Source organism: Pinus tabuliformis, chromosome 7 (assembly GCF_031772625.1).
Source record: "Pinus tabuliformis cultivar Carrire ecotype Pingquan chromosome 7, CPIR1, whole genome shotgun sequence".
Lineage (NCBI taxonomy): Eukaryota > Viridiplantae > Streptophyta > Pinopsida > Pinales > Pinaceae > Pinus > Pinus tabuliformis.
The window spans coordinates 1,258,553,130-1,258,575,560 of record NC_142293.1 but is presented as its reverse complement, the minus strand read 5'-3'; the positions used below and the strand labels follow the sequence as shown (position 1 = coordinate 1,258,575,560).

Below are 22,431 nucleotides of genomic sequence, written 5' to 3'. Positions count from 1 at the left end.
CCAAAGTTGCTATTCATACAAATAAAGCTAGAGTAACTATTGTCATTGTAGATAATTGAAATTTGGGCACTGGTCTAATAGCTAGAGCTTATTTGCAGAGAAGACTCGACAATATCATAAAAACAATTCCATGGTCTGTTGTGTCTCTAGATCCCGATCAGATAGCTTGCTATTCTCAAGTTCTACCTTTCAAGTACTGATTTCTTGCTCACCCTTTAAAACACAATTCTACCACTCCATTTGATTTTTTTTGTCAAGAGAATTGGCAGGACCTTCCCACCCTCTGTTAACAGAAATAAATGTTTTTAACAACTTTTTTTGTACCATAGTGACAAACCCATTGTCCCTAGGTAATATAAACCAATATCCAAACTTGAAAATATGAACCATTAGAATTGTATAAGCGAGCCTTGGCCTTGTGCTTAAGATAAAATATATATTCTCTAGAAATATATACAAGGAATTTACGTTATTTACATCACAGTGTCATCATAGGTGAGTCCACATGGCTTGAAACACCTCAAAATACCTAGGTTATTACACTATAGGTATAATTTGATTGATTATATTCGAAGGGTCAAAATTGTAGGGTTACGTCCATGATATTATTTGTCAATTATCTATGCCAATGAGAGCATGCACAAGTGTGAACTCATTAATTCAATGGAAAAATACCTGGTAGGTTGTGGGCAAACTCGCTCACAAAGTTCATATCAATGATTTTCCACAATATAACGAACTTGCCAAGACTTATCCTATAAAAGCAAGCATAGTTTTAAAACAGATTGAGATGAGTTCTAAATTTTTGCTTAAAAAAACAAAATTGTAACATTTTCCAAACATTATTAATCAAAGGCCATTGGCAAGAACACATACAACATTAAACTCATCTAAGGTATAAAAAGAAGAGTCACTAGATGCACTAAGAAAAGAAAAAAACATAAAAAATAAAAAATAAAAAAATCTTCAAATATGTAATTAGTTGATACAAAGGGAAATGAATATAATGAATCTATCAATGTCATCAAGAATACAAAGTGAAAAACAAAAACATAATTGATTTTCCAAAAATAACAAAAGCCTAATCTGTTGGACAATAGAAATGTTCTTCTCATCATTACTCATGCCTTTCAAATCTAAATTTATGACAGGCTTGAAAAATTTTCAACCTATAGGTAATACTTAATTATGCTTAAAGGTTCACTACGCCTACACTATTCAAGCACAAGATTAATATTATTATGCTTAAAGGTTTACTAAGCCTCCACTATTAAAATATGTGATTAATATTATTATGATTAAAGTTTCAATAAGCCTCCACTATGCAATTATGAGAGTAAGATTGGAAGAATCACTTTAATTCAGTTAATATTAAAGTTCATAATGTTTGTTTTAGTCAAATGAAGGTCAACGGTATATCAAATAAAGATGTGAGGATAACTTATGCATATAAGGCATGTCAACATAGTTTGGGGAACTGGAATCACTAAAATAAAGGCCATGTTTTGTGCAGCTTAACTCCAAATACTTTGATGTTTCTTTTGGGTACTTGTAATGACATACAACTATTTGACAGATGAGACTAAAAGCTATAATACTTAGTTGTTTTAAATACTTGAACAACCAGTATTAGACCATAGAATACAATGCTAACATTATTGCTTTTAAAATACTTGAACAGGTTGAATTGGTGGCTTTAGTTGAAATAGATGGGATAGTAGGAATCAAAACTATGCCTTGTCTTCACATGTGATGCTATTTTTTTCTCATTTGAAAGAGGAATCCATATAAATTTTCAAGAATCAACATTCAAAATTGTTCCCTGTTAAGTGACAAGTAATTCATATCCTCATATGTCTGCCTAAGTCTGAATACACTGCTAATTTCAAAGCATGTACTTATCATTTCACTAGGAACTAGCAACACTAGACGGTCAAACATGCTTCAACTTTAACCCAAGGATATATAACAAAATCGCAAAACATGTATTATTTACTGACATCCATGTTCCAATTTCATTGAATGCATGCATTCAAATTTTGATAGTTATACTTCCTTGCATGGACTAAGCATCAAACAAGAGTGTTTTGGTTCAATAATAAAATTTGATCTGATTTTTGTTATTCAACTATAGCAAAAATAAATTTAGGTTATTCATAAGTATACACAATTCTATTCAACAATGCAAGGAGTATTTTTATAATGCAATGAAGATATTTTGATCTATTGAGGAGGAATAGTCATCAAAGATCAACCTTTCTTCAAAATTAAATTAGAAACTAAAATAAATGCTTGAAAAATATGTTTATACAATCTCGGTATACATTAGTTGCATGGGCCCTAAAGGCATTGTCTACTAGAAATCTTTGAGCGAAGTTTAAAATTGAAGGATATCCACTTCAAAGATTGAATTTTTACCTTGACACTACCTGCAAAATAACATACATACTTCCTCCAAATTGATACCAAATACAATCCCCATAGATCCTTCTTTAATAGAATCACAATCTCAACTTTTTGGTCTATATTTGGGTTCCAAATGCTCTCAATGCCCATAACATGACCAATGCTTTAAAAATCGGAATCATATTTTGGGTCAAATTGTACTTAGATTAGAGATGATGATTGTGCTTATAAACCATTTCACTAAAAAAATCATTGAAATATGAAAATTTTAATCAATACAAAAACACACACACAAATCATTCAATGTAAATGCAAATCATTAGAGACCAAATATGCAAATTTTGTTCATGTATATACCATTTAAGGGTGAATATAACAAAATGGCACCAAGAACAATGCATATACAAGACAAAATAGATAAGCAGTGAGGCTCTAGATGCACTGTAGAGTCCAAGAAAAAACATGTCACTCATCTATATGCATGTAAGGGTGAATATGGAATAATGGCACCAAGTGCAATACAAATATGAAACAATATACATAAATAGTGATGCTCTAAGTGTCCTCTAGAGTCCAAAACACAACATGCTACAAACTACTACATAACAATGTTTTAGGGTTTTAGGGAGGTTGAGGGTTTTTTTATTTAAATTGCTTCATCCTCTAGATTTTGTTGTAGCCACAACCAAACTGGTTTGGTGCAGAACTAGAACTAGTTAATCTGACAAGATTGGTTTCCAAACTGGTTGTTTAAGTATGGGAAAGGTCATCAAACTAGTCCAAGGGCTAGTTTAAAGGGTTATACTATAAAACTGATACCATATTACATGATATCAAAATCCTTTTCTATGGTTTACCAAATTGGAAACCAAATCAACAACAAAACTTAATTTTTTTGTCCCAAATGTCTATATACTAACCAGATACACACAAAACGGTCTACTAACCAAGACTTACTTATGCAAGATATTATACCACAGTACTGGTAAATTCCAAGTGAAATAGAAAAACCATAAGTTAACTGAAAGTTCATGAGCTTTCCAACGGTGCCACAATGTACCTTAATCAGGACTCCCATGATGGATGCAAAGGGGAAGGCGATGGAAGCACTCAAAAACACAAGCAAGTGAGTGGGACAAACTTACTTAATGAGATAAAAAAAGGGGATCTACAAATCAAGAGTTGAAAAAATTCGAGCCAACACCTTTGTAAATAAATCTGCCACACATACCATAGTCTATGCGTTGGAACACTAAGTAATCTATTTTTTTGGTTAGATAAATGAGCAAGAGGAAGGGTTTTCCTAAGTATGAAGACATGTATGAGTTAGTTTTCTGTGTTTTCATCTAAAAGGCCTCCGGGTTCAACAACTCTTTAGCAAGAATAAAAGGCAATAGATTTCAGGTTATGGGATTCAATCGGTAGCAGAGTGCCCCTTCATCAGGAGAATAAGGAAAGCCTAAGTTCATGGATTGCAGGAAGAAGCCATTGTCATCTTCCTAGAGAACATCATAGATAGTTTCTATGGATTGAGGCCATTATTTTGATGTAAAGAGGAAACATGATGTACTTTTCATCTTTATGAATGGATCAATTTGTTAATTGAAGTGAACCTAGAGATGTAGCCCATATGAGCGAACTTTGTTATCAATTGGCTAAGTATTGCCTATGTCATTTTAGTTCTTTTAAATTTTAGTCTTTAAATGTTGATTTTAAAAATGAACCTTTAGCACTAATCTCAAACCAATGAGTAAGAGGTTGACAAGTCCCAACATGTTCAAAGTCCTCCATGTAAAATTCCCAGCATGTTCAAAGTTGATACCCTAATTGTTCATGATCACGATTGAGTGAGTGAAATCTAAAGTTTGAAACCAAACGAGAAGGAACTCGATTTATATGGTTAACAAATTGAAATCAAAGTTAGATTTAAAAGTGGTTAAAGGGCCTTTAGGATGTCCATACGCAAAATCAGAGGGCCTAAAGAAAATTATTGTTGATAAATTTGGAACAAGGAAAAGCACTAGGCTAGAAAAATATTGTTTTTGTATCGTTGCTTGTTGAAAATAGAATTGGCTTTCACCTTCTTTTATTTTCTCCAAGGCTCATTGGATGAATAAAACACTGGGTAATGTCATCTCCTGCTATTTTATTTTGTTGACCTTTAGATTTGAAATTATTCCAAAGAGTATTGACGGATGGGTTAGAAATGGTAGTCGTAAAACAATGATATATTCAGGTAGCCTGTACAAGTATTATTTCCAAGAAAAAATTATAGATATCCTCCTTATCTAAGGCAAGTTCAAGATGGTTTTCCATGACTGTTAATCTGGAAAATATTGGTCATTATTTTATATTATTAATCAACATTAAAGGAGGCAAATGCAAGCAACAAACATAAGGAACAAATGGTTGGAGTTATTCCTGCATAGTGGGAAAATAATTGTTAACATGACATTAGTTGCACATAAATACTATTGCAGGAGGGTCTTATGTAGGTAGCTTCAACATTACAGGTCATCAAACATCATCATTTCAACCAGTAAAATGGTATTGTGTACAACTACTTCAACCTCGAAAAGGTTGCAAAACTGCCACCTTGGCCGTGCTCTAAAAGGTGAATGCTACAGTAGTATATTGTTTCTATTATTTTAGGGTTTCTATCAATGTCATAGAGGGGTAATATAGATATTGCATGATTATTTCCAACATTGTTTGAAATAAAAATAGAGAATGTTTGGCAACAGACTTTATGCCAATCCTCCACTCTTAATTCTGGTATGATAATAGGAGGTTATGAAAACATGGAAGCTGTAAATTTATGCATTATTGATTTTTTCAAAAACATATGACTAGAGTTGCTTTGGTCAATGTCTCGTTGTCTTCTATAGGGTGTTTGATGGAAATGGAGGAAAAAATGCTACCCATTTTGTTAATGACAATCTATCCAGGTTCATTATATAGAATCCTGATTTTCCTTTAACACTAGAGAAAGCAATTAGAATTCTTTTTACAGAGACAAAAAAAGCATTTGCTAAGGCTTGTTTACTTCACATTGTTCTCTCATCAAGTACAACAACCCTAACTATAATGGTTTTTGGGAGAACTCTACTAGTTGTAAATGATGGAGACTATCAAGTTGTGTTTCCTAGGCATGGACAAGTTGTAGAAATGTCAAGGGATCACAGGTCTTGTTGCACAAGAGATAGAAAACATATTCAAGGATTAGGAGGACATGTGGATGATGTTTATTTGAATTCTCAGTTAAATGTCACAAGGTTTTTGGGTGATTGGCATATAAGGTATAAAACATCTTACTGTTGGTGGTGGCATTTGAGTGCAGGGATCACCTTCTTTCATGTGGGAAAGAAAAGTTTACAATGTCAAGTTGAAGCTGAAGGAATTGGAAAAGACACATTACGTTCCCCCCTCCAAAGAAAAAGAAGACCTTCAACTCAAGTTGAGCACCCTTCAAGCCAAACAGGATAGTAAAGAAGTCACAAAAGAAATGCAACAAGAAGAAAAAGAGATCACAAAAGCTATTACAAGTAAGAAGGAAGGAAGAGGAGCATTAGCAGTTAAAATCAAAAAGTTTATGGCTAGAGGTAGAGAAATCTCTTAAGGAAAACTCAAACAACAAGGAACCATAGGCAAGGTGTGACAGGGTTCAAATTTACACATTCACGAATGGGTGTAGTGATCTAAGGCTAATCTCTATTGGTGGAATGACCCCTTTCCATTTCGGAGTTCCCTGTTTTGGTATCGTTCATAGCACTTCCTTTATCTCCCCTCAGCCTATTCCAACTAAAGAAGATGAGTTGCCATACTTGAAGGGTGTTGGGCAGAGATCGAGAGCTAGTACTAACAAAAGTAGTTGCAGCAAAAGGCTTCTCCATTCTCACAACTTTTGTCACCTGCATTTTTCCATTCCTACGCTTGTAGTTTGTTGATGCATGTTTTCTTGAAACTGTTGGTCATATTGAGCTGCAAAGGAAGGATTTGTCTTGTTTTCTTTAAATACATGGGGAATATATGCTTTTGTATGGTTTTGAGGGGCTTAAATCTATATATGACATTGAAAATATGTATATGTCAATTTATGAATAAATTTTGTATCACATCGTTGGTTTTGAGGGACTTATGCATTGAGTGAAGCATGGACATGTTGAGCTTTCATTGTTTGCAGAAAAGTCAATAGTTCCCAACTCTCCACTAGTTGCTACGGTTTCTAAGGAAGTGTTGGCTAACTTGTGAACTCTAATAGCATCTAGTTCTGTACTAGTAGCATTGAGACAAATAAGACAATGGTAAGATTATGTAACAGGTTTCAGAAAAGTACAGTATAACTAGAAGTTATCAAAGCTTTAATCTTCTATTGGTTCCATTGGTTCAATCTGCATAAGGAAGTTGCTGTAATCTATAGTAATGGAAATGACAGGGTTGCACTTTCCCTAATTTACACATATCATATTTAATAAGATGACGTTTAAATAATCTCTTAGATGGACTGAGAAGTGAAGCTCATAGTTACTCATACTCAGGTTATTATGTAGAATATGTAATACTAAACATTCAATCACTCTAAGAACCATTTAGTGACAACCTAGAATAATGGTTCCTATGTAAATGGCAGCAGCAAATCCAATTATGCCTAAAGTGTAATGTTTCAACTCCAAAGGAGTTGGATTTTGATAATTCTCACAATACAAGGAAGAGAGAAACAGTCCCCAGGTTTTGAAGGAACGAAGTAATTTGAGTAGTGATAATGTTCGGTCTATGCAGGATTCAAGATTGGTGAAGCAAAGAGATGAAAAGGGAGAAAATAGAGAAAAAGAGGCGAATTTAGAAGCAGAGTAGTGATTAAGGGAAAAAAATAGAAATAAAAGGAAATCTAAGTGTGTTAAAGCTAAGGTAGGGAGATATGAATGCTTGCTAGGGTTTGACCTTTCAATGGATTATGCAATGGTGCTGTCCAAAGTTGGTGTAATAGGTAAGTTCCTTGACAAGAAATTCAATCATTTATTGCTAGGAGAATGGCTTTCTGGCATGTGGGAACACAGATTAGGATACTTAAAAATGTTTCATATCTTGTTGAAAGGATGGATTTTATTCGAGTTCAGATTGAGGCAGGATGCTGAAGTTATAATGCAGGTAATTGGTATCCCGGTTTTGATACTAGGCATGAGGCATTTCTTATCAAGCATGTGTGGTTTCTTCTGCCTGGACTTCCCCCAATTTTGGACAAAGAGAGACATTGGAGCTATAAGCAATGTAGTTGGAAAAACTCTCCTGGTGCATGAAGGCTAATGTAGAAACAAGGATTGGAGAGTGGCTAGAGAGTTGATTGACGTAGACATTTCGGAAGGGCTTATAATAGAAATTACCTTAAAATGAGGCAAGTTCTCTTTTTTCCAACCCCTGGATTATTGGGGAGTGCCCTTCAAGTAAAACTCAGGCATGGTCATGGCAGACTTTCTCTACCATTATATAACTCATGATCTATTACATTGGGATCGAAGATGTCCACAACGTAGTTATAATGAGGCTTTCTCATAAACTTGCAGAAATCCACAACAATGGAAGTTGAAATAGGATTTGATTTAGGGCTCTGGGGTGTCTCTGTTCTTGATTGTCTAGCAACTGATTCAACTACATTCATTGTCTCTGCTCCTAGTGATATAAGATTTGAACACAAAGGTCTAGAACTCAGAGTATGCAGAGCAAAATCTATAGCTTCTACCATGTTCACAATCATCTAATATTCAATAATATAATTACTGAAAAATCACTAATCTCTTGAAACCAACTTGGAAATGTCGATCTGATTCAAGATTACCTGATTCCTGACAAATTTGGCAATCAGATAAACTAGTAGTTTTTCATTTCTCTTTGAAGCGGAATCTGCACTTTTAGGCCATCACTCCAAGGTTGTAGAAATCCTAGCAACCTCAAACGAAATGCAGGCACACGCTTCTTACGGTGGCTTGCGAGCTGTGACCATTTCATTCCTCGAAGCAATATGACTTCTCATTTAAATATTTGAAAATTTATAACATCAGTCCAATAAAAGAGCTTAAAATTTACATAATTGAATATGTGATTACCTTATCATCTACCAAAATGATGAAGAAAACATTAAATAACTCTTCCATCATAGGGGCAATTCCCACCAACACAGATCACAGATATCAGCAATAAAACTAGAAAGCTAAGAATTCAAAGGCTAGCTATGTATTAGTAATACCCGCCATATCGTTGCTTCTCGTCCTTTCGGAAAGAGTGAAAACCAAGCCGCCAACTGGTTGGGAGATGAAACGAAACAGGATGGTTGAATAAAGAAATGACGCCAAACCATGTAATAGAAATTTGAATCGTTCCAAAAAGATGTGTCCTCGCCTACCTTGCCTGCTAGGGAGAATACCTCCACTAACTCTATTAGACCTCCTGCACACTAGCTGGGTTGGTACTATCTCCTAAGCTCACTGACCCATGGCTTGGCCAACTCACTGACCTGTACGATTAACCTGTTCACCTAAGGCTGGGACAGGCTTTAAAATTGATGCCCGTTTACACGTATTTGCCTTTTTTAACCATGAAATACAGTTCATTTTAAAATACGCATGTCATTGTTGACTTGTAAATAATTTGGAAAACTGTCATAATGACAAGCATGAATAGAAATCACAAGTTTCAAATTATATATATATATATATATATATATATATATATATATAATGCATTTACACTGGGTTGATTTGTCACATGGTTGGAGGATCTAGCAAGATCATAGAGTCAATGTGCATCAGGGTTCACCTACTCAGGTTGCTACATGTTCACAAATTTAATGAGGAAGAAGGCACACTCCTCTGTTTTTTCCAAATATTTCTCTAATCTTTCCCTTTTCGTATGCAATGTCAAGCACCCTGTGTTCATAACAGGAATTTCCGGCCCTTCAATCCATAGTTACCAAATTTGGCCGAATCGGCTTGAAAAATTTGAATATTCGGCAGTTCGATTCGGTTCGGTGATTAATACGGTTAAATTCGATTCGAGGGAAATATATTAGCTTTGGTTTCTTCTCCCAAATAATAGAACTGACGTGGATGGACTTGGTATTATTAAGGAGGGTGAGACTCGTAGTATTTCCACCGATTAGAGAACATTTCTAATTTCCCTTGCTCGAATAGAGAAAACAAAAATTGAAAATATCAGTGAAATTAGGAAAAATCTGTTTTTTCAATCTTCAATTTAGAAAAGAAACAGAAAATAAGTGAAAGTAGCTTATTCTTTCTTTGTTATAAGATTCTATGAATAGAAATAAATAGAGTTTAGATGGCATATATAAAGAAGAAAAATAAAAAGTTAAAAAGGCAGAACAAAATAGAAGGTAAAATTGATATTAGAAAATTTCTGTTTTTTCAATCTTGGAAACCGAAATGTGTGAAGTAACTTAATTTTAAGTAATTAGTTTTTATTTATGGAAGGATTGATGTTTTGGAGAGAAAAGATGAATAGTAAATTTTTTAGATAATTTTATTTCTAAGATTGTTATATTATTTAAAATTAATAAAAAATATTCATAATTCAAAATAAATTGAGAAAAATTTAATAAAAAAAATGTTTTTATGATGTCTATTATCAAATTTTTTGCGAATTGAATTTTTTTCATTCAAATTTTTATCGTATCGAATCGAATTCGAACTTGGTAACTATGCTTCAATCCAACGCCAATTCCAAGCAAATTAAGCAGCAATAACTGACAATGGATTTAGAATTGCTTACACAACGGTAAGGATGAGGTTACAAAATCATTTTCCTCCTGCAAAATATTGTTTTTCTCTTTACGTTTTGATGTGTAAAACCCTTACCTGAACCTTGGACTTCATCAAAATCCACTGCAGGGTCTTTGGCTTTGTTCGATATTTTAGTTCTCCATGGTACCCATGAAGACAGTCGTTATGCCAGAAGGAGAAGAGAAAGTGCACAGGTTTTTTGGTGCACATTCTTCACCATGTCTTTCAAAACAAAGAATGACAGCCTCAACAAGGATGGGCATGGCCATGTTAAGTTAATTTGTTGCTCCAATTGCGGTAGATACATGCTTCTAAAGCTTTACACAAAGATGCAGTACTGCGTGTCCTTTGCCATTCACTGTCATGTTGTATGTGTTTGATCTCAGATTGAACGTCGCAAACGTGAACCTCCACAAGTGGTTTAGAAACCTAGAGGAAGGTCCTCGGCCTGGGCAAGGTCCTCTCCTAGGTGTCACAAATCCACCGGCTAGTCCTCGATAAAGAAATTGCGCTTTAGGCTTTCTGACCTTTTCTTCACCTGGAAAGGTGTGATTCAGTATGATGTTTAACAAGAAGTCATTACATTTCTATTTATATTTTGACATCGGACACATGTTTCCTTGTAATTAAATTTTACAGGATGCTCATTTTATGTTGTGACCGTAGTAGATATTAATTTAAAATTAATTTGCTTAAAAAAAATCAAATACATTGGTAGTTGAGAATTGAAATTTTGTACTAAGTTGAAGGTAGGTTTGGGAGAAATTTTGGAATGTGTAGGGTTAAAATAGTGCTTTCTTTGAGGTTCTTTGATGTTTGATGGGTTATTTTGACATAATTTTTTGTGTGAATTTTCTGTTCATTTCTGATGTAAGTTTTGATGGTTTTTTATTCAGAATACTCTCAAATTCTTCTCTTGATTCAGAGTCCTCTGACATGCAGCTAATTTAGGTAATGCTGTAAGGATAATAACGATTCTAGAATGCGGAACGAACACTTAAAAGAATCGAAAAACTTTAATACTCAATAAATCATACCTCCGGCGATTGATGCTACTCACACTTCGATACTAGACTTTCCGCTACGCTTCCAAAATTTATAAGAAAGATTAACAAAACACTAGAATCTGTCGAACACAAAAATGAAAACTATGTCCCTTGATTGTGCACCATCCCTTACAGCAAAACCACTGCGCAGCGCCGAATCAATTCAGCCTCTGCTCTGAGCTGTGCATTATGCAGAGTCTTGATTTCTCCAAAATAACCTCCCAGGAATCATCCACCGACTTTCAACTTGCCCAATATACAATCCCAATTACAAAACAAATTCTTCCCAATGAAAACAAAAACATGAAACCAGCAGCTCTAAAAAGCCTATGATCGGATAAAAAATAGAGCGAAAACTACAAAGCCCTTAGATTTACAAAAGTTCACCCAAAAACTCTCATCTGTGTGGCACTTCCAAGCTCTGCTCACTCTAATTTGATGGTGTAAGGCTGAAGGGATTGAGTTGTAAGCTTGGGAACCAAACATAAGTATTTATAGCCAAGCTTCCATCAAGCTTTTGTTGGCTATGTGTCAAGTGTTCCACAGAACATGGTAGAGAACTACAGAGGGAGTAATGGACCACTCCAGGAGCTCCAAACAAGAATTTAATCAACATCAGTTAGTTTCCGTAATTAGTGGAAACGGCGGCAGATGGTAACCGAATCATCGACGGCCGTTGTGGGAGCTAACATTCTCCCACTTGGTCCATACTTCCAATCTTAATGTCTCATCTTAAGACCCATTCATAATATGTATTAAGTAATAGATACATGAATCATGGCGATAAGTCCTCTAATGACGCGTATTATCTTCCATATATGATTATGTATTTATTTCTATTATAATTTATGTGGCAACAATTTCTTAATAAATAAACCTTATGTTTATTCTTGGTCCTATACAGATGAATTCTCTCAAATCAAATTAAGGTGCACATAAATATGAGGAAACATCACAATAATTAAGAATTTCATTAAAATAACATTGTCCATATAATGAAAAACTACATAATGGAACCAAGTCCCATATTTATTACATGATCCTTGAATTTTAATGGTGGCATGCCCTTAGTCAAAGGATCAGCGATCATCAAATCAGTGCTGACGTGCTCAATGACTACTTTCTTTTCTTTTCTCTTATAGCTAAATACTTAATGTCGATGTGTTTATTTCGACTCCCACTTTTGTTGTTTTTAGCCATAAAAACAATAGTTGAATTGTCACAATACATTCTCAATGGCTTAGAGATAGAATCCATAATTCTAAGCCCAGAAACGAAACTCTTAAGCCATACACCATGTAAAATAGCCTCAAAACAGAAGATGAACTCAGCTTCCATAGTGGAAGTAGCAATCGAGGTCTACTTGGTTCTCCTCCATGATATAGCTCCACCGGCCATCATAAAAATGTATCCTGATGTTGATTTGCATGAATCAACACATCTAGAAAAGTCAAAATCTGAGTAGCCAATTACTTCCAAATTGTCCATCCATCTATACATAAACATGTAGTTTTTGGTTCCTTGAAGGTACCTCATTACTTTCTTTGTAGCTCTCCAGTGGTCTAAACCTGGATCACTATGATATCGTTCCAACATTCCCACTACAAATGCAATGTCAGGTCTTGTGTAGACCTGAGCATACATTAGGCTTACGACAGCAGAAGCATATGGAATGTTCTTCATTTGTTCCCTTTCAAAGTCGTTCTTCGGGCATTGGTTCAAATTGAACCTATCACCCTTCACAATGGGAGTGACACTTGGTGAACAATCCTTAATTTGAAATCTCTCGAAAATTTTATTAATATAGGTTTCCTGAGACAGGCCCAAGATGCCTCGGAATTTGTCTCTATGGATCTTAATGCCAATGACATAAGATGCCTCACCCATATCCTTCTTATTGAAATTTTTAGAGAGGAATTGTTTCACTTCATGTAGCAAACCCTTATCATTGGTTGCTAGCAAAATGTCATCCACATATAAAACAAGAAAACAGATTTTACTCCCACTGACTTTTAGGTATATACATTGATCCATAATGTTTTCTACAAAACAGAATGAAGAAATTACATTATGGAATTTCAAATACCATTGGTGGGATGCTTGTTTTCAACCGTATAATGATTTTTTGAGCTTGCAAACCAATTGCTCACCATCACTAGAGGGGAATCCTTCAGGTTGTTTCATGTAAACCTCCTCCTCTAGATCTCCATTGAGAAATATCGTTTTCACATCCATTTGTTGCAACTCCAAGTCAAAATGGGCTACTAATGCCATAATAATGTGCAAGGAATCTTTCTTAGATACAGGAGAGAAAGTATCCATGTAATCGATTCCTTCTTTCTGAGCGAATCCTTTAGCAACGAGTCTTGCCTTGTATCTCTCAATGTTGCCCAATGAGTCTTTCTTTGTCTTAAAGACCCATTTACATCCAATGGCTTTTGCACCATTAGGCAACTCAACAAGATCCCAGACTTCGTTACTCTTTATAGAATTCATCTCTTCCTTTGTGGCATCGTACTATTATTCTGATTCTTTGCAACTCATGGCTTGTGAAAAAGACTTGGGATCATTTTTGGCTCCAATGTTGTAGTTAGATTCTTACAGATACACAACATAGTCATCGAGAATTTTTTATCTCTTTGGTCTAATAGATCTTCTTAATGTTGTACCATCATCTTCCTGAGAAGTATGTGGTTCAACTTCTTGTTCAAAAGTTCTTGGCAACTCTTGAACTACCTGATCTACTGGAATGTCATCAGCAGCTTGTGGAACTTCAACAATTGGTTGTTAAACACCAATTTGTACTTGAGGGGTGCTGTGAACAATAATCTATCTATCACTTGAGGTGGAGGGTTGAGATTCTGAATGGTCCTTCTCAAAAACTATGTTCCTAGTTTGATCGCTCCCACTGATCAAGTCATTTTCAAGAAACTTTGCATTTCTTGATTCCACAATCCTAGTGTTGTGAGATGGACAATAAAATTTGTAACCTTTAGACCTTTCAACATATCCAATGAAATACCCACTAATGGTCCTTGGGTCCAGCTTCTTCTCTTGTGGATTATATATTCTTACTTCAGACGGGCATCCACAAACGCATATATGTCACAAACTCGGTTTCGAACCTTTCCATAATTCAAATGGCGTTTTAGGAATAGCCTTGGTTGGAACTCGGTTTAATATATACATTTTCATCTTAAGTGCTTTAGTCCACAAGGATTTAAGAAGATTGGAGCTGCTAAGCATACTTCGCACCATGTCCAATAATGTTCGGTTTTTCATTTTGTTACATCATTCTGGTCGGGTGAACCAGGCATGGTGTATTGGGCAACAATCCCATGCTCTTGAAGAAATTTTGCAAATGGCCGAGGTGCTTGTCCATCTTTTGTGTATCTACCATAATATTCTCCACCTCTATCTGATCTCACAATCTTAATTTGCTTGCTGCATTGTTTCTCTACTTCGGTCTTAAAGATATTAAAGGCATCTAATGCTTCGTTCTTTTTACGAAGCATGTAGAGATACATATATCGTGAGTAATCATCTATAAAAGAGATGAAGTATCTCTGACCATGTGAATCCATGTCTGGACTACATATATCAGTATGTATGATCTCTAATATGTCTAAACTCCTATTGGCACCTTTCTTTGACTTGTTGGTCTGCTTTCCCTTTATGCAATCCACACAAGTCTCAAAATCAGTAAAATCTAGAGTATTAAGTACCCCTTCATTTACCAATCTTTTAATTCTTTCTATGGAGATATGACCTAGTCTTTGGTGCCATAATTTAGAGGAATCTTCATTAATAACACATTTTTTAGTGCTAGTGTGAACATGCATTGAATCATAAGTGACATTGTTTTGTAAATTAATGCAGTAAAGACCATTAGACAAAATACCATTCTCAACACAATCAGATTTATAAAATAAACTGAAGGATGTTTATGAAAAGTTAAAGGAATATCCAAAAGGTACAAACCTTAAAACTGAAATCAAGTTTCTAGAAAACTTGGAACATAAAAGGTATTTTCTAATTCTAAAACAAAGCCACTACTAAGTTAAATAGCATGTTTCTATAGCTTCCACATGCGAGCCCATCTTGTTTCCTGATAAGATACTTTGCTTACTTCCCACTGGCTTCCTTAGGTTTTGAAAACCCTACAAGGAATTCGAAATGTGAATTGTTGATCCAGAATCAACCCACCAGGTGTTAATATTGACATTAACCATATTAGATTCATAACAAACAAACAATATTGGATTACCTTTGTCCGCAATCCATTTCTAAAATTTGGCGCATTCCTTCTTCATGTGTCCCTTATTTTTATAGAAGAAACACTTGGAATCCTTCTTGATATTGGCTTGGGGAGGTACTTTACCTTTCCCTTTCTGATTGGATTGAGATTTTCCCTTTCCTCGGGTTCCCAGCGTTACACTTTTCCCAATTCCATCACCAGTCTCCCTTCTTCTTGAACACACATGATCATGAGTTCATTAATCGACCATTTATCCTCATGTGTGTTGTATGAGATTTTGAAGGGTCTGTATTGGTGTGGAAGGGTGTTCATGATGTAGTGCACAGGGAAGGACTTTGATATTTCAACCTCGAGTTTCTTTAATTGAGCCACAGTGTCCCTCATTTGCATGATGTGCTCGCATACACCTTTCACACTGGTGAGCCTTAGGGATGAGAACTTCATAATTAGGGTGCTTGCTAGTGCCTTGTCTGAAGCGATGAATTGATCATCAATGGCTTTCAGCAAGTTTCAGACCTTTTCATGCTGATCAACGGAACCACGAATACCAGCTGAAATTTTAGTCTTAATGAACATCATGCTTAGGTGATTAGATCGCTCCCATCATTCATAAAGCGTGATGTCCGCTACAGTGCTGGTATTAGTGAGTGCTAGTGGTTCATCTTTCATAATAGCATAGTTTATGTCCATCCACCCCAAATGAAGGAGAAGGCTCTCCTTCTAGACCTTATAGTTATCTCCTTTAAGTTTAAGGATATCACAACAAATTTTAGAGAAACTTGCAGGTTGTACAATTGCATAAAATTAAAGATCACATGCTTATGTTAAATTTGAGACCTAAATAAAATTTCATGCTTTACCAATGTAAATCATGCTTAAAATTGAATCTGATGACATACAAATTGCCTGTGGACTAAATTTTCAATTCAAGCAGATTCAATTGTTCTTTATGTTAAAAGCTATTATGATTATAATTTGATATAAATTCTATCTTAGATTTGAACTTTATGATAAAACTATTAATTCATAATTCCCATGGATAAGTTATGAATATTTTATCCTAATTAATTATATAAATAGAATAAAAATTCTTGTGAGATAAAATTTATTATATTTAGTATAATTAATTAATGTCTAAATATTCTTTATGTGATCCTAATCAATCATAATATATAATATTATTTAATTAGAGATTCTGTGACTATTCTCTAATCAATTAGAAATTATATGGATCATTAGACACTATTTCTTTTATGCATAAAAATTAGCTTGATATGAGAATAATGATAATTTGCATAAATAAAACTATAATATTCATGCATAACATTCAACGATGGGTCTCGTATACTCATCCAAAATAGCATGTTTTAATTTAGAACAGAAATAATCATTCCTGCATATTAAATACGAGCATCGTACAACAATTATCCAAATTGCATATAATTAAACCAAATAAATATTATAATCATAAAAATTGAGCAAAAAATAGACATATTTCCAAATAAATGCCTTAATTTTGAAAATTCTCAAAATATGATATTTAGCCAAACATGTCTATAAACACCAAGGCAGAGATAAAAATTGCTCTGATACCAAATGTAAGTACAATAACGATTCTATAATGCAGAACAAACACTTAAAAGAATGAAAAACTTTAATACCCAATAAATCATACCTCCAGCCATTGGTGCTACTCACATCTGATACTAGACTTTCTGCTACGCTTCCAAAATTCATAAGCAAGCCTAACAAAATGCTAGAATCTGTCGAACACAACAATGAAAACTCTGACCCTTGATCGCGCACCATCCCTTACAACAAAACCACTGCGCAATGCCGAATTAATTCAGCCTTTGCTCTGAGTTGTGCATTATGCAAAGTCTTGATTTCTCCCAAATAACCTCCCGGGAATCATCCAACGACTTTCAACATGCCCAATATACAATCCCAATTACAAAACAAATGCTTCCCAATGAAAACAAAAGCCTGAAAGAAGCAACACAAAAAAGCCTATGATCAGATAAAAAAAAGAGTGAAAACTACAAAGCCCTTAGATTTACAAAAATTCACCAAAAACTCTCATTTGTGTGGCACTTCCAAGCTCTACTCACTCTAATTTGATGGTATCAGGCTAAAGGGGATTGAGTTGTAAGCTTGGGGACCAAACAGAGGTATTTATGGCCAAGCTTCCATCAAGCTCTTATTGGCTATGTGTGTGTTCCACAGAACATGGTAGAGAACTAGAAGCTCCCAACAAGAATTTAATCAACAGAAGTTGGTTTCTGCAATTATTGGAAATGGCGACAGATGGTAACCGAATCATTCCTTTTTAAAATAAAATATGAATTAAAAAGATGAAATCTAATGAACCGTCTGTTTTTATTGTGAAAGTTGTTATTTTTGTAATCTCACTTCTTGAATCTTTAACGAAGTACATTACAACATGAAATAATTTTTGAATTAAGTGAATCCAGTTCAGTTTTGTTGATCCTGCTAGGGCATCTTATGGGCACCAAACAAAATCAACAAACTTTCCTGTGTGCCCTTCATCAAACCCAAGTCGATTGAATCAGAGGTTCATGTTGTTACTTTCAGTTTTACTTCTTCATCGTGTGAACATCTTAGACGTATTTAGTGGTCATCGTGTGAATGTCTTAGATGTATTTAGTGTTACGTAAGTTGTTCAAAATCTCAAGAAATTAGTCATGGCGAGAATAGGAATTTCAAAAGCAAACTGTCGATGGTTTTTGTAACTCTGTTGATCGTTTTTGCAAATTTTAACAAAGAAAGTTAATGGTTTTGTGAAACTTTTACCTGAATTTGATAGGTGAATTGTCTATTAAAGGAAAAAATCAAATTCCAGCCTTGAGTGGGAGTCAAGACATCTTATGCCTGCTTAATTTCTAAAATTTTAATGAAACTTGAGGTCAGAACAGTGTTGGAGCTTCAAGACATTTAAAAATATTATGCAAGGTAAAAGTGAATATTAAAAGTCATGTGAAAAGCGGTTTTAAAATAAAACCGTCATTAAAAAATTCCTTGATGGGTAGGGGCACCTGTCAAATTTAACCCCCGGGCTGGGATCACCAACCCCGAAAGAACATCTATTTGACTGGCTGGCTGTTATTGATCTAACTGCTTTCATTCAAGGTAAGCAACCATAAGTGTAAAGTCAGGACCCATTGTGCTTACCCACCCTTTTGGCAGAAGCCTTGAAACCCAGGAAGGTGCCTTCATCAACATAATCAATCGGGTCGGGTTCAGTACCACCCACTCCACTTGTTGGGTTGGGCAAGCATCTAATCCTCATGGATTGAGCTGCTTATGCGATTCAGGGGATTGTGGAACTCGAAAATCAGATGCTACACTCGAGTAAAGGACAGCAAAAATGGGAATAACCGCATATCCTAGATCCAGGTGAGTGGTTAGGTTGTTTCTGTAACTGGAATGAGTTGAAAGAGAAGTGAAAAGATCATAGGAATGCATCATAGGGCTATGCTATTATCATGTCGAGGGAAATCAACAGAGAGAACTCATACCGAGTGGAGGTGAAAGATCACTACCATGCAATATATTCTGAATGCTTGATATAAATGATTTTGATGCATTGAAGAACATAAAAATAAAACATGCAAGTGGGGATCAGAAAAACAACCCACACTCCATAATCAAATCAATTTTAAGGAGACCAGGAAATCGTTGCTGAATCCATGAATCAAAACCCCATAAACTGAAATTTCTCCATACATGAATGAATCTTGTTTCAGATTTGTTTACTAAATTCATATTCTGATTAGGTTCATGCACCTTTTGTTTGTATTCGAAAATCTGAAGGTTTTCCAAGAAATTTACTTCAAACAATTATAAACACAAGAAACTCACCGATAATTATATTGGCATGATTCAAGCAAACAGGGCACTTGAGGTCTGAACGAGAGGGAAGGCCTGAGATTTGATGATCCTCAATACTCCAAGCCAAAATTCATCTATGGTTGCACTCTGCAACACGCGGAAACCCAAAACAAACACAGAAATAAGAAATCAATAGAACAGAGGCCGACATCCAGATTCCAAGGTATAATATGCTCAAAAATAAATCACTTCCCGCCATACCTCTAACCCTGGCGGCCCTATGGAGGATGGACACCGATGATGGCAATATTGGCAAATGTTTCCTTTGGAAAGGTCAGTGATCGCATCTCCTACCTGTATTTCAATCATTTAATTACTCACATCAATCGTTTAATTACTCACATCTAAACTCCGGTAGAGATAAAATCCCTAACATCGTTTCTTTCATGAAATTTCTAATTCATCGCGCCTCGAGATGTTGTATGAAAAGAGATATGAAAAATTGGGTCTGAGAGCGGGTTCTTCTAGAAGGGAAAATAGGGGCGGAGTTGTCTTTAAAAGACTTTTTGGAAGTTTTCAGGTGGGTTTTTCCGGTCAAAATCCGGCAGCAATTTATTGAAATCGCAAGTTTGATAACTAATTTCTGCACAATCAAAGCGTCCCAGGGTTTTTAAGGGCCCTGAATCCAAATATGCAGTTAAAAAACCATTTTAAATAATACAAATCAAGATTTAACCTCAATTTTTTCCACGGATTCCATCACGGGAAACTCCCAATAGCTGCTAGGGCTTAATGCATAAAATTCAGACAGACGGGATGAACGAAACTGGATGGGTCGCGAAGTTTTGTTAAGGAGGAATCTGTCGCAGATAGGGCGGTCCGTAAATAAACGAAACTGGATGGGTCGTGAAGTTCAATTTTTTGTCAAAGAGGAATCTGCGGCAGACAGGGCCATCCGTAAATAAAGTAAGATGACTACTTTTTCATTTTGGCTCGTAGCCTGCATCAAAATGGGGCTAAATAGGAATAATTAATTTGCGTGTGAACGAGGGCGAAGCCAGGGCCCAGGGGGACTGGATATGGAATGGAGCCCGCAATTGATATCGATCATGTGATTCTCGAGATAACTGAAATTATATATTTTTTGCCTCCGGGAACCGCATTCAATGGAATTAATGCGGCTAATGGCGTTGGGATCACAAAAAACCAGAAATTCTAAGAGACGGGATGAACGAAACTGGATGGGTTGCGGCAACCCAAATTGACATGACATTTCTCGCATGGGAAACGTACTGAGATTAGTTTGATAGGGATTTTCTTCTATTGTGGCCCAGAAAGATTTTACTAGCAGGTGCAATGACAATCTCTGTTGAAAGTGCACTTCGCCACTTCAGCGAAATCCACTGAAGCAACAATTCTCACCTCATATCGACCCAGTTCTGAACAAACCCAGACATCTCACCTCATATCCACTCAGTCCTGATCTAGCCCAGACATATCGATAGTTCTAGAATGATAGGCCGATCAGATACACCTATAAAACTTACCAATAACCACTTGAATTTTCTTACCAACACCTACAAACAAACAAATTATGATGGCGGACAAACTGGAGCGTTGGAATTTCAAAACCAAAATTAAGATTTGAACTCAGTTTGATACAGCTATCGATTGATTTATGCTATGTTGGTAGAGATATAATAAATATTAATTAAAATAAATAATAAATAGAAAAAAGGTTACGTGGAGAATAAATGGTATAATTTAAAAATCCTCGTGGATGTAGTATAATAAGAAATGTAGGGAACTAATTATGGTTGAGTTATTTAGAATAATAGGTTATCAAATGTGTTTATTTCAATATTTAATTTTCTATATTTATTAATGAAATGAGGATTTATGGTGTATTATTCAACAAAGATTTCACTAGCAACTTTTTTTCAACTAGCATGTAAGATTAGGAATTATTTTACATCACATAACATTGCTACATAAGACTACATGTCATTAATTAAAAAAAGTAAGACAAGTGATAGTAATATTGTCTTCCTCCTCATGCTTAGTGTCTTCAACTATGTCTTTGACCTTTGTTTCTTCAACATCTCTATTCAATATTTGTCTTCAATATTTATTATTTCACCCATTAATTGTTAAAGTGGAAAATAATTCTATATCCTTTTGAAGTAGAAGTGCTTAGTTTCAAAACTTCAAAATTATAAAGATACGGTATTGACACAAATCATTCAAATAAACTCTCTTAAAGGTAACATTTAAATCTAATTTATTCTTATAATTAAATGTGACAAGCTCTATTGTAATCAATTTCGTATGAAAAATATGTTCCCATACCATATAAATGAGATACCAAAAAGATTATCTACTTAATCCATGGGACCACTAATGAAATTATGAGACCAAAGCCATTAAAGAAGTCGTCATTGAGGAAATTTGTTGGATGTGATTTGGCCTTTTATCACATATGCATGTAATCTTCGAAAGCACATATTCCAAAATATCACCAAACATATTGATGTAATCCATTGGACCATTCATGAAATTATGAGGCCAAATCCATTAAAAGATTTACCATTGAGAAAATTTATTAGAGGAAATTAAGGCTTGGGATTTTATCACTTAAGCATGTATTCATGTTGTTTTCACTTCCAAAACATGTCATCAAAACTATCACCAAGAATAAGATATCATATTTAATGAAAGAGATTAAAATTTACACTTTTGTTGTAAGTTGTGCATTTATTCTCTGACATGGAATTCTTCATAAATTTCACTTTTTATTCATCCCTTCTAATTCACACAAATGTCGACCATTCTTTACCTTTCCTCATCATTTGGCCTCTCAAATCCATGTCACTACCATGAGATTTTCCACTACCTTGACACAATTCAAACTTGAAACAAATTTCAATCTATGAAATTGAAAACCCGCTTGGGCCTCTCGAACTTGCCATTGAAAACCTCCACAACGATAATGCTTAGCTTGAAAACCTCCACAATGATAACGCTCACCTTGGTGCAAAAAATGGCGATGCACTTCTTCTACGTTCAAAATTGAACCTTT

The 22,431-nt window shown here is 35.0% G+C and overlaps 1 protein-coding gene across 4 annotated transcripts in view; it reads right to left on the bottom strand.

Annotated features, from left to right (window-relative positions):
• Positions 1-20,841, bottom strand: part of LOC149251966 (uncharacterized) — a 66,360-nt gene extending 45,519 nt beyond the window's left edge. The window contains exons 1-3 of one of the 4 annotated variants that reach the window (XR_016266031.1): positions 19,614-20,839; positions 19,383-19,499; positions 676-755 (exon numbers count right to left, since the gene is read on the bottom strand). The gene's annotated coding sequence lies outside the window, so the exon portion shown is untranslated. Of the gene's footprint in view, positions 1-675; positions 756-19,382; positions 19,500-19,613 lie in introns of all 4 variants that reach the window. The other 3 variants (XR_016266032.1, XM_089456599.1, XM_089456600.1) reach the window with 3 other exon arrangements.
• Between the last annotated feature and the right edge of the window lie 1,590 nt (positions 20,842-22,431).